This window comes from Dysidea avara, chromosome 10, assembly GCF_963678975.1.
Source record: "Dysidea avara chromosome 10, odDysAvar1.4, whole genome shotgun sequence".
Lineage (NCBI taxonomy): Eukaryota > Metazoa > Porifera > Demospongiae > Dictyoceratida > Dysideidae > Dysidea > Dysidea avara.
Genome location: NC_089281.1, coordinates 9,143,487 through 9,157,130, shown reverse-complemented (window position 1 = coordinate 9,157,130; position 13,644 = coordinate 9,143,487).

The window sequence follows — 13,644 nt, the reverse complement described above, 5'->3', positions numbered from 1 at the left end:
CCTGCTGTAGTATGTTGTCAGCAATACATTTCCAATACATTCCATATTATCATCGTCATGGAGGTTGGGTCTTTCTGGCCTAAAAATCACTATACCATCCTGGTGCCTTGGTAGTATCGATTACAAGCCCAAAAGTGCTTTTCAGTATGACCCCAATAGATTGTTACAATTTTTCTAAAATTTTTAAATAGAACTTTCTACTGTCAGGCAAGCATAACTCGATAACGGCTAAGGCTACAGGCTTGATTTTTTCACTGTTCAACGTCACTTCATCCCGAGATGTGCCTTTTGGATACTGAAGTACGTACAATGCACATAATATTATCACTTTGTCCCCCATTTCTTTTTGATGACTGCCCAATGTGTCGATTCATGGTAGTGCAATGCATGGTTTCACTACACCTTTTGGCTTACCAAAGTATGTACAATGCACGTATCATGCATGGACTTACCTTTGTTCTCCTTTGTGTCCCATTTCTTTTTGCTGACTGCTGATTTGTGGTAGTGCAATGCATTGTTTGTAAAATGAGAATCATCCATATTTTCCGGATTGATTGCAGAGGTGCTTCTGATACTGTTGTACAGGCTAAAAATAGGTGAAAGCAACGCTTCACTGTCGAATCATGATTTTTTACCTGTGGTTTTTAATAGTTGAGGCACACGAATTGTCCGTATTTTTTGTGTTGACTGGATTGATTGCAGAGGCACTGCTCCTACTACAAGAAAGTAAATGAGCAAGTACAAGGAAAAATTTGAGTAGGACTATAATTCATTCATGGTATAGAGTGAAGTAGGAATAAATTAGGGTATAGACTGAAGTAGAAATTAAATGTTAACTAGTATATCTGCAAGTGTAGGTGACCTCCCTTGTTTCTCTACTCTTTCTATGATTCCTAATTGAATTTTAAATTCCTTATGCTTGTACCAATAGGTACATACGTAGACCATTATGGGGCTATTAGTCAAAATGAACTTTGCCTGTATAAATACAGAAGCAACTATCTGGTGAGTTCTACAGCTGATTACACTGCAGTCTGACATGCTGTAGATTGCTCCTGATATCGGTGATTACACTGCAGTCCACAAACTGATTTCAGTAGTTTCTGTAGAACAATGAAACAGTATAAGCTGAAAAAAGGACTTTGCCACTAGCTTCTGTTCCACTAATTCTGACATCTGCTGTAGCTTGCCTCTGATAACCAGAATATAATTATGACACCACACTAGCATATTGGGACTCTGGAGACTGCCAATGACTCTTTCAACACTGTCAGTGGTCCTCTTGCTGTCAGACCTTCAGTGCAGGCCACTGTAAAGCTTTAATAATAACATGTCCATACAACAGTTCAAAAGGTGAGAACCCTGGGGGGATTTTCTTTAAGCAAAGAGAACACTTGTCACAATTTTTACCTTTGTTGTGAATCGCCCTCTCAGCATTGGCTTGAGTGTTTGGTTTCAAAAAACCATTCTACCGACCCATCAGTTTGCTTATCAGTTCCTCAGCAACATTCTCAGCATTAGTGGCACAGGATAAGGAGTAGTATAATCGCATATCGCTAACACATAGTGATTGCCTCTAGATAATGGGCCTACTATTGGTAAGCACCTAATCTTAGCCTCTGCCGACTAATCTTAGTTTATGCCACAGCTGAAAAATAGCCACCTAATCTTAGTTTATGCCACAACTGAAAAATAGCCACCTGCTTGTGAGGATTGTCAATACAGTTAAAATAGTAGCTTTTGCTTGTGCCACCCCAATTATTAGCTGTAAAATAGCCAATATGAAATGCTTGAGATTGCCACTACCATTAAATTGGAGCTCTTGCCTGTTTTAAACACTTAATCTTAGCTTCTGCCACAATAAGAGCATAATATTTAGGGACTAATGTCACAACTGAAAAATAGTCAGCTACTGTAAGGATTGTCAATACAGTAACAAATTGAATGTTCTTGTGCCACCTCAACTATAAGTTGTAAATAGCCAAAAAAGAATGACATGTTTGAGATTGGCACTACCATTAATATTGGTAGCTCTTGCCTGTTTTGAACACTTAATCTTAGCTTCTGCCACTTCCCTGTTCAATGAGAGCCAGTGACTTCACAATGCCACCACCTATAAATTTGCATAAATTATAAGCTGTAGCCAATATAAATGCTTGAGATTGCCACTACCATTAAAATTGGAGTAATATTGGTTAAAATTGGAATGAACTGGTAGGTCTTAATTGCCTATTATAAACACGTGTGCCATCTCTTAAAATTTGTTTAAACTGCTAGAGCCAGCAAATTCACAAAATTAGTATGAATTGGTAACTCTTGTTTGTGTCACCACTGTTATTCCACTCCAATTGGCAATTATGTTTCTGGTCTACCGCCCGCATCCTTTTAAAAAAGTCAGATTTCAGAAATGAATATTGGGCTGCAACAAAGATGCAAACTGTCATGATTTGCCTTTTATCAGTGAAAACCTGCGAGAAATGGGCACAGTGCATAGTACAGATTGATATACTCTAATAGAACAGTCAGTAAATCACAAAAATACTCTAACTGAGCAGTCACTTCATGTTGCTTTGTTGCTGAATTCTGCCCGCCTCCCCGCATCTAAGAGATTGCCACACTACCATTACAATTGAAATGAATTGTGCCACCACAATTATTAGCTGTAAATAGCAAATATGAATGTTAAATAACCAAAATGCAATACTTGAGATTCCCACTACCATTAAAATTATGCCACAACCACCTGCTTCTAAGGATTTCCAATACAGTAATGAATTGTGTAGCTCTTACTTGTGCCCCACCACAATTATTAGTTGCAAATAGCCAAAATGATTTGCCACTACCATTAACATTGGTATGAATCAGTAACTCTTGCTTGTGCCACCACTGTTAAAATTGTAAGTCTTTATAAAATATTTTGAAATCGTATAGCCACCTGCTTGTTAGGAATTAGGATTGCCGCTATTATTAACATTGGAATGAATCGGTAGCTCTTGCTTGTGCCACCACTGTTAAAATTGTAAGCCTTTATAAAATATTTTGAAATTGCATAGCCACCTACTTGTTAGGAAATAGGATTGCCCATTGGAATGAATCGGTAGCTCTTGCTTGTGCCTTTATAAAATAGTTTGAAATTGTATAGCCACCTGCTTGTTAGGAATTAGGATTGCCCATTGGAATGAATCAGTAACTCTTGCTTGTGCCACCACTGTTAAAATTGCAAGCTTTTATGAAATTGTATAGCCACCTGCTTATTAGGAATTAGGATTGCCACTACCATTGAAATTGTATAGCCACCTGCTTGTTAGGAATTAGGATTGCCGCTACCATTAACATTGGAATGAATCAGTAGCTCTTGCTTGTGCCACCACTGTTAAAATTGTAAGCCTTTATAAAATATTTTGAAATTGTATAGCCACCTACTTGTTAAGAATTAGGATTACCCATTGGAATGAATCGGTAGCTCTTGCTTGTGCCTTTATAAAGTAGTTTGAAATGGTATAGCCACCTGCTTGTTAGGAATTAGGATTGCCACTACCATTGAAATTGTATAGCCACCTACTTGTTAGGAATTAGGATTGCCACTACCATTGAAATTGTATAGCCACCTACTTGTTAGGAATTAGGATTGCCCATTGGAATGAATCAGTAACTCTTGCTTGTCCCACCACTGTTAAAATTGTACTTGTAGCTGTCATGACAGCTGCTCAACTTTTTAGTGCTAAGCCTTGCCACCACATATAAGAGTGAACCATTTAAAATTTGAGTTATATGTTTGGAAGAGGTATTCACAGCCACCATTTTGATTATTTGTAATCGTTGCACAACAGCTGCTTAACTTTTCTTTGCTTAATTAGCGTTGCCACCACATATAAGGGCGAACCATTTTTATATGATTGGAAGAGGTATTTACAGCCACTATTTGATTATTTGTAGCTGTCACAACAGCTGCTCAACTTTTTTTGGCTAAGCCTTGCCACCACCTATAAGAGCGATCCATTTAAACTTTGTATCATAGTTTTAAGAGGTATTAACAACAAACATTTGATTGTTTGTAGCTGTCAACTATATAAGAGCCAACAACATAAAATCGTATTATAGTTTTGGAAGAGGTATTCACAACCACCATTTGATTATTTGTAGCTGTCACAACAACTGCTCAACTTTTTAGTGCCTAGCCTTGCCACCACATATAAGAGCGAACCATTTAAAATTTGTCTTCTATGTTTGGTAGAGGTATTCACAGCCATAATTTGATTATTTGTAGCTGTCACAACAGCTGCTTAACTTTTCTGTGCTTAAGTAGCCTTGCCACCACATATAAGAGCATACCATTTAAAAATTGTGTTATATGTTTGGAAGTGGTATTCACAGCCACCATTTGTAGATGTCAGAACAGCTGCTCAACATTTTTGGGCTAAGCCTTGCCACCACCTATAAGAGCCAATAACATGAAATTTGTATCATAGTTTTGGAAGAGGTGTTCACAGCCACTATTTGATTATTTGTAGCTGTCACAAAAGCTGTTCAACTTTTTTTGGCTAAGCCTTGCCACCAACTGTAAGAGCCAACAACATGAAATTTGTAGCATAGTTTTGGAAGAGGTATTCACAGCCACCATTTAATTATTTGTAGCTGTCACAACAGCTGCTCAACTTTTTGGATTAATCTAGGGGAGGGGCAATAGCCAACGCAGGGGGGCCTGTGCCTTTCCCTCCCCTAGATTATCCCCTGTGTGGTGTCCTATGGAGCTCATGGTGTGGTACAAAGCAATCCGTTATGAAAAATACAATTATAAATAATGTAATGATTGATACTTATAAATGTAATTGTACTTGCAAAGGCCAATATAAAATTACTGCTCCACATAAACAAGTATCTTTTCCATGGCTTATAGCTACCATTAAGGCCACCTTGGTAGTAATTATAAAGACACCAAATTCAGGCCTAAAGATTCACAAGAGACTGTAATAGGGAAATCACCCTTTGACCAAGTCATTAATAATTTTTTCTACCCATATGAATAGCTTTTTACCCAAGGCAGCACTCATTGTGTAACTACTCAGTAGTTACACAATGAGTGCTGCCTTGGGTAAAAAGCTATTCATATGGGTAGAAAAAATTATTAATGACTTGGTCAAAGGGTGATTTCCCTATTACAGTCTCTTGTGATTCAAGCAGCCAGATTCGTTTCGTCTGGTAGGCACCGTTTGCCAGGTACGTTTAGTATTACTTTTTCATACAGTTACTGTATGAAAAAGTAATACTAAACGTACCTGGCAAACGGTGCCTACCAGACGAAACGAATCTGGCTGCTTGAATCACAAGAGACTGTAATAGGGAAATCACCCTTTGACCAAGTCATTAATAATTTTTTCTACCCATATGAATAGCTTTTTACCCAAAGCAGCACTTATTGTGTAACTACTGTATGAAAAAGTAATACAAAACGTACCTGGCAAACGGTGCCTACCAGACGAAACGAATCTGGCTGCTTGAATCATTGGTATACCTATAGGAAACACATCATGATCATTAATTTAAATAATTAATAGTTGATGTAAATAATGTGTTATCATAATTAATACAACAAAGTGTGTGGGCAGTTCAAACAGTACTGGTGAGTTAAAACATTAAAATACATTAATTTTTTCTATGAATCACCAATGCAAACGTATGGGAGATTCTTCAAAATTCATTCAGTCACAAATAAGTCATAAGTCACACTTGTCAGATCAAACTTTTGACATGTCTATAACCTGAAATGTAATAATAGCACACTTTGGGACTTTCCCATTTAAAGTAAAACACAGTACAACACATTATAAATAAACATTAACACATAAGGAAGGACACACACATGCATTCACAAACACATGTACATGTACACACAACAAATACAGGACAGAGAAAACATTTAAATATACCACAGATCCCACTGCCTGTCGTGCCTGATGATGATGTCATCAATCCTATGATGGTGAAATTATATTTACAGTACATTATAGGTAAAGCTTATCAACTTACCACTCGTGGCACTACATGTCACGGTGGGGGCTACACAGTAAAACAGTACATATATATTACCAAAAATATTATTAACATTATAAGTACATGTACAATAGTAAGGCTATAACAAAAGAAATTTTGAACACAACTTAGCTTTGGGCACAACTTTAAAAGTATGTTGCTACTGATTGTTTAAATGTGATTCAAAAAATTACAATACAATTAACTATTATACACATTAGATTTAGCTCACCAGTGGGATCGGGTGCATGGCTTCTGCCATCTGCACCGGTGGTGGCTGTAGGGAATGGGGATCATTAACAATATATCACATTATAATATCAAGAGTTAATAATAGTGGGGAGTAACCTCTAGATAGTCATGTTGGTTCACAACAAACTGATGAGTTGATGCGGGGTAAAATTTTCCGCTAAAGTACTTGTAATGTCAAAGGATTGCTCAGTTTTTGTTGTTGTTTAACCAACACGTTCAAATTGTCACAAACACTGAAGTGACCTTTCATGTTTTCATAAACAATAATTGCATACATCAGCTAATTTTTCACTGATACAGCAGTCTAAAACATTCTACTGAGCTTTGTAGCCGGATGACACTGGCTGAGCTGCAATAAATCCTTGAATCGTGAAGCAGGCGGCATTGACTATCTTACCTAGACATTAACATGCATGCACCTTCTAGCATAGTTTGGCGCCAACCTTTTGACATGACATACAGATATAGTCCAGCGTTTGAACCATGTCATATCGGCAGTTGACTGATTAAATTTTGGCTTTTAAATTTAGCTCAGTGGCAGTATAACTAACTTTATTATTGCTGCATTGACAATTTGTCATAGCACACAACTATATACCACTGTATTTCAGTAGCATGCACAGAATTAACAACATATATAGCTATTAAACCCTCAGCAACACTTCACTTTTCATCTCCCACTGCATTAAAAACGATCGAGATATTCTATCAGAGCAGTCAAATAACTACTCTAATAAGGCAATCAAAGCTAAAGCTTCGTCACAACTTTTGCCTTATAGTTAGCTATATAGTATTTGAAGCATTGGATTTATTGTAATTGTTAACTAAAAGTGGCATAAAATTCAATCTCAGAGCTTCTAAAATTTCAATTGGAGTTATGTCCTCAGATGCTTTATTTTTCGTGTCAACTTTCAGATACCCACTTTTAAAAATCCTAGATCCGCCACTGTATTAGTTATTTAGACTGTACTACAGCTATTTAGAGGTTTACTAAATCACTTTTAGACTATGGTACAACTCATTTACAGGGTTACTAAATCACTTAGTCACCTGACATGCTCATTTAGTCACCAAGCAATTTTGTATGGGGTGCCATTTGTCTCAAAAACCCAAAAATTGAGATCTAAACCAAATATCGTCGATATTTACTAAACATTGACGACATTTAGCTAAATATCGATGACATTTGCAGGGGCGGATCTAGGATTTATAAAAGGGGGGGGCTAACTCAAGGTACTAATCTCTTGGGTATAGGTGTGTGAAGCAGCATGCTGGAACTAGGGGGGTCTGGGGGCATGCCCCCCCAGGAAAATTTTGAAAAATAGATGCTAAAATACTGCAATTTGGAGACATTTCCACATAAAAGTCATACCTGTAGATATTTTATATACTGCCTTTAGATTATAGGTGTGGCTCTCTGAAGCATTTTGCTAATGGAAAAGTTTAGGTAGGTACAGACAACCAAGTACATGATGTACCCCTCTCACAATTGCACAACACTGAATAGGTGCATGTTAGAATAAGAATGTTGAAAGTGGAAAATTTTGAAATTTGAACAATACAAGATTGAATCTGAGAGCAAATTAAGCATTGCCATACATATTAACTACACAAGTAGATGAATGAAGCCCTTTAAACAGACCAATGCACTTCATTGTATGTATAGGTGCAGGAAGATTTGGAAAAATTCCATAACAGAACCAACTACACGTTTCTAGTGAATGTTCTATTAGAGTAGTTAGCTGACTGCTCTATTAGATTATCTCGATCTTGTACACCTCCAATGCTGATCCGGGTCCTTGTTAGTCTCGTGCCCAGACCGCTTTTTTTCTTTTTGTGTGGGGGCGGAGAAAAAAGGGTCTGGTGGATCTCCAATACATTTTTTGTGCAGCCGGATCTACAACTTTTGGGGATCGTTGATTAGTGGTGATGAATAGCAAAGGCTTGTTAACGAAGCAACAATAGGAAATACGGCGCGCGTAGCCAAGGATGTAACCTAGCCAAGCAAACGCGCGCCGTATTCCTATTGTTGGGATGGGGTAAAACCGGGACGGGGACAGGGACAGGGACGGGGACAATAGGGGTAAAACCTAGTCTCGTGCCCAGACCCCGCCCACTGCGTTAACTGGGTGGGTGGGGTCAACGCAGTGGGTGGGGTCTGGGCACGAGACTAGGTAAAATCGGGACGGGGACGGGGAAGGGGAAAATAAGGGTAAAACCGGGACAGGGACGGGGACGGGGACGGCCAATAGGAGTAAAACCGGGACGAGGACAGCCGAGGTATAGGGACCACTGTTAGAGTAAGCGATTTTCTCTGAAGGGATTGAATCTTGGATTGGATATAAGTTATGTATGGCTAAGCAAAAATATCAAGTAGCTTTGAGGTAATTTAATCTTTAAACTGTCACTTAAGGTTTGAGAGATTTTGACGTCCTTATAGCTAAGCTAGTGCATGGCTTAGCTAAGAAAAAATCAAGTAGTTTTCTCGAGTAACCTTTGAACTACCGTATAAGGTTAGAGAGATTTTGACATCCTCAGCTAGCTATATAAACCCAGACCTCACACTAAGACACTCTTCAGTGGTTTTTCAAATGGATTGTGAAGTGGAAGATCAAATCATTTCGTGCCCAGATTGTAATTATTGTCTTTGTGCATACAAGATCCCCCCGGGAAGCCTGCACAGTATTAAAAATTACTTTCTAGCGATTTGAATGTATCTCTGGACTATAACCAAGTTGTAGATTACTTGGAGAATTCTGACACAACGTATAAGGAGTACATCAACACTTTGGATGCTAATTCTCCCATCCAACCTATAAAGGAGGGACAGTGTTCCTTTATGATCTAGGTATATAGATGAAGCACAGTGGGAAGTCAAGAAAAAGAAGCTAAGGCAAGTGGAATTATTTAGCTCAAGCTGCTGTGCAAGCTGAAAATTAGTTTACTCATATGCTAGGCAAGAATTCATAATATAGTAGTGGGGGAGAGTGTCTAACTGAAATACTTCCATGGAACACAGTGTGTTGAGTTACACCTGAGTCTGATCAAAGAATAAAGACTTGCCCTTAGCAGCACCAATTAATGCTAATCAAACGTTCTCTGTCACCAGTGGAGGTAGTTTTCTGTTTATATCCACAGGTATTTTCATGCAGGATAATATAGCTATACTTAGTAATATATAAGGTCATAGGCGGATCTGAGGGTGGTGCAAGGGGTGCTGTGCCCCCCTGGCCCCCCTTGGACCTACGGCACTATATTGATACCAGAAACTGGAATCATGCATTCATACTGTTCAAAAGTATAGAAAACTAATGGACAAATAGAAGACAACAGTTATAAGTACACTTTACAGTTATACTGTACATTGTAAAGAAAGTGAGACAAATAAGTTTGATTTTTGTGCTAAGATCGAGATACTCTAATAGAGCAGTCACTACTCTAATAGAACAGTCACAATTCTAATGTCATTATAACAATACTATAGCTGTACCTTATTTTAGATTTAGTACACTTTACCATCAAACAGGTTTTATCTCAAATAGACTAACTAATCTTTATATGCATTGCAAGCATACACTTTGTTAGCTAAATGTTATCAAAAATGCTCCCAAATTCAAACCTATAGGAGGTCTAATTTTTAAAAATTTTCTCTAACTACAGTCTTACAACTGTATGTCTATCACTCATCCAGCCATACTGAATAAAGTTATGCAACTAAATATAACTTGTGTACTAGAATTCCTCTTAGTGGAATAAGCACTGTTGTACACTAAAACTCCTTGCCCCTGCTTGGCCGCCTCCTAGATCCACCTATGTATAAGATTGCCACTAGCTAGCTATACTGATAAGACAAATGATGACATGATAAACACTGAAAATAATTATAGGATTAGCTATTTAAGACACTAAAATCATGAATTAAAAATGAAGCTCAGTACCTACAGTATAATAAAACAAATGCTAAGAAAAATCATAGACATAACAATGTGTGGCATGCAAAACATAGAGTTATTATCTACAAAAGGTAACTGATTAGCATGTGAACCAGTTGAAATTTTCAACTTTGTGGTCATGTTAGAGGAATATTTTACAAATGACTGTTGTTTTGTTGACTTCATACCATCATAATATTAGGGACGTCCATGCCACAATATCTTGATAGAATAATGATGAGTAACAATGACAATTAAGTTATTGATTTCTTTGAGGCCGGTTGATTCTATGCTGATTAGAATTACCCATGGACTTTTATTGGTAAACAGGCATGACAAAACTTTTGATTTACCTTTGCATTCATAAAACTGATTTCTTATACTGTTTGCTGTACAGGCAGTAGCAGCAATTCAATCAGCAATGATATATTTTGCCTTTCAAGGTGGTGTGCTGGGAAATTCAGTTCCACAATAAGCCATGACATGTCCTGGGATGGGAAATATGATCCATCAATCCAAGGAGTCAAGCAAAAACAATGAAGTTTAACTTCATCCATCTCAGACTGATAAAGATCCTCTGAGGAGGAAGAAAGATCAAACATTTTATCATTGGCTTCTTTCAAAGAAAGGAAATTGTATGCGGCATTTTTGTAACAGCTTCATTGTCCAATTCAATATTGGCCAGGTCTAGGTGTTCATCCATACAAGCTACAATTAGCAGCACTGCTGTAATGATATCTGCATAATCAGTGTTAAAGCACTGGACTGATGTGTGATAAGCAAGAGCTAACTGAACTAATGTATGGACAGAAATTCCAGCATGATAGTAAAGCTCCATTCTGGCAGGCTCATTGTATGCTGAAAATACCTGTGGATATAAACAGAAAACTACCTCCACTGGTGATAGAGAACGTTTGATTAGCATTAATTGGTGCTGATAAGGTCAAGTCTTTATTCTTTGATCAGACTCAGGTGTAACTTAACACAGTGTGTTCCAAGGAAGTATTTCAATTAGACACTCTCCTCCACTACTATATTATGAACTCTTGCCTAGCATATGAGTAAACTAATTTTCAGCTTGCATGGCGGCTTGAGCTAAATAATTCCACTTGCCTTAGCTTCTTTTTCTTGACTTCCCACTGTGCTTCATCTATAGACCTAGATCATAAAGGAACACTGTCCCTCCTTTATAGGTTGGATGGGAGAATTAACATCCAAAGTGTTGATGTACTCCTTATACGTTGTGTCAGAATTCTCCAAGTGATCTACAACTTGGTTATAGTCCAGAGATACATTCAAATCACTACTATACTGTGCAGGCTTCCCAGGAGGATCTTGTATGCACAAAGACAATAATTACAATCTGGGCACGAAATGATTTGATCTTCCACTTCACAATCCATTTGAAAAACCACCGAAGAGTGTCTTAGTGTGAGGTCTGGGTTTATATAGCTAGCTGAGGATGTCAAAATCTCTCTAACCTTATACGGTAGTTCAAAGGTTACTCGAGAAAGCTACTTGATTTTTTCTTAGCTAAGCCATGCACTAGCTTATAAGGACGTCAAAATCTCTCAAACCTTAAGTGACAGTTTAAAGATTAAATTACCTCAAAGCTACTTGATATTTTTGCTTAGCCATACATAACTGATATCCAATCCAAGATTTTTATTTTTTTTTCCCGGGCTGGATGGACTGCCCTTGCCTACCACCCCCAGCACAAAGAAAGCACGTGCTGGACAACTGAATAAAAAGGACCAGATTGCTAAAAGTTTAAAAGTCCCTGTGCTCATCAATGCGGCCCATCTCAGGAGAGGCATCAGAGGAACGATGCGAGATGGACCTACTTCCACGTATGCACATTGTAGCTGACCGAAGTAGACAAAAAGACAATGTGCATCGGATAAAAGCCAGAGTCTGACTGTAACTAGTAGAGCCGCGGCGAGATAGATGGTCAGCCAAACGACGGTAGAAAACTATTGCCTCCCTTCCCATACCTCCAGTGGTCGCAAACACAAGGGGAGTGAAGGAGGCCTGCTCAACCTCTCTGACACGGTCACCATACTCACGTTTCTTCTGTGCCTCGTGACGTCGATACAAAGAGGGGACACTGGTGTTGCAGTAGCTTGGTGCATTAGGATGAAACACCCTTACGTCAAAAAAGACACTTTGCCGCTGCCCCCAGAATCCCCTAGCATGTATGTCTGCCCTAGCCTCATCCTGACGGTTGGCAGTCTTAGGTGCAATGATCTCCCCAGTAAGTGGCTGTATAGGTGGCTCAAGGGCCACACCATGACATGTCTTGGAAAGCCACTCTGCAGTGATGTTTTGCAAAGCATTGTGGCGAACAAATGTGAGGCCTCCATGTCTGCAAATCATAGCATGATCCGCAGAAAATGGGACCCCACAAACACAGTGACTGGGTATGTTCATGCAGGAGCTTCCAGCCGTATCTAAGATGCAAGGCATCCCAAAATTCTTGCTTCATCAGATGGAATCCCTGCTCTGCTAAAGGCAATGCTGTCAGCCAGGCAGAAGCACCCGGTTCACTGTTCAGGTCTAAAACTCTTTGGGATTGTGACGAAAGATTAGATTTGATCGTAGAAGCCCTCCCCCTCAAAGTAGAGCGACGATCCTGATGAATCTGAGCCTTGATAGAACTAACGTCGGGTAGAGGGGCTAGTAGATTCTGAGCAACAATCAAAGATCTCAGAGAGTGTGTGATTTTGATAGATGCAGTAAACTGAGAATCAGCAATGTCTACAGGATTGACAATACCCAAGCCACCTAGGCGGCAGGGTAGAGAGAGCACATCACACTCTAAGGCAGAACAAGCACCATGGCCAGTGAGGGCAGGGATCAGCTTCAAACGGATGGCATCCTCTAGAGGCTGAAACAGGGGCCCGACATTGGGGATGGTCCTCATGATGTATACCCACCGGCCTATCATCCCATGAGTGAAAGCACAAAAAGCCGCATGAGGACAATTTGTAGCAATCTCAGCCAAAGCAAGCACTTCACTAGACCAAGAACAAACCTTCTTGGCCACAAACCCCTCTGCAAATTCTCGAGAGCCCAATGCAGCCCCAAGATGGCACTGGCCCTGATCAGTAATCTGCATACCAGTGTCAGCAAAGATAGATTTTGCAATAGTTAACAAATGAGGCTTTACAATCAACACTGTCTTAGATGCATTAGAAGAATACCCGAAATTAGGTCCCAAAGAGGATAGTATCTGCCACCATTTATGCAAAAGTTTCAGTTTCCCCACCGCAGTGGCATCATCTGCAAACCATGCCTGCCCAACACTGGGGACAGGCATGGTTTGCAGATGAAGGGATCCAATCGATTTAATCCCTTCAGAGAAAATCGCTTACTCTAACAGTGGTCCCTATACCTCGGCTGTCCTCGTCCCGGTTTTACTCCTGTTGGC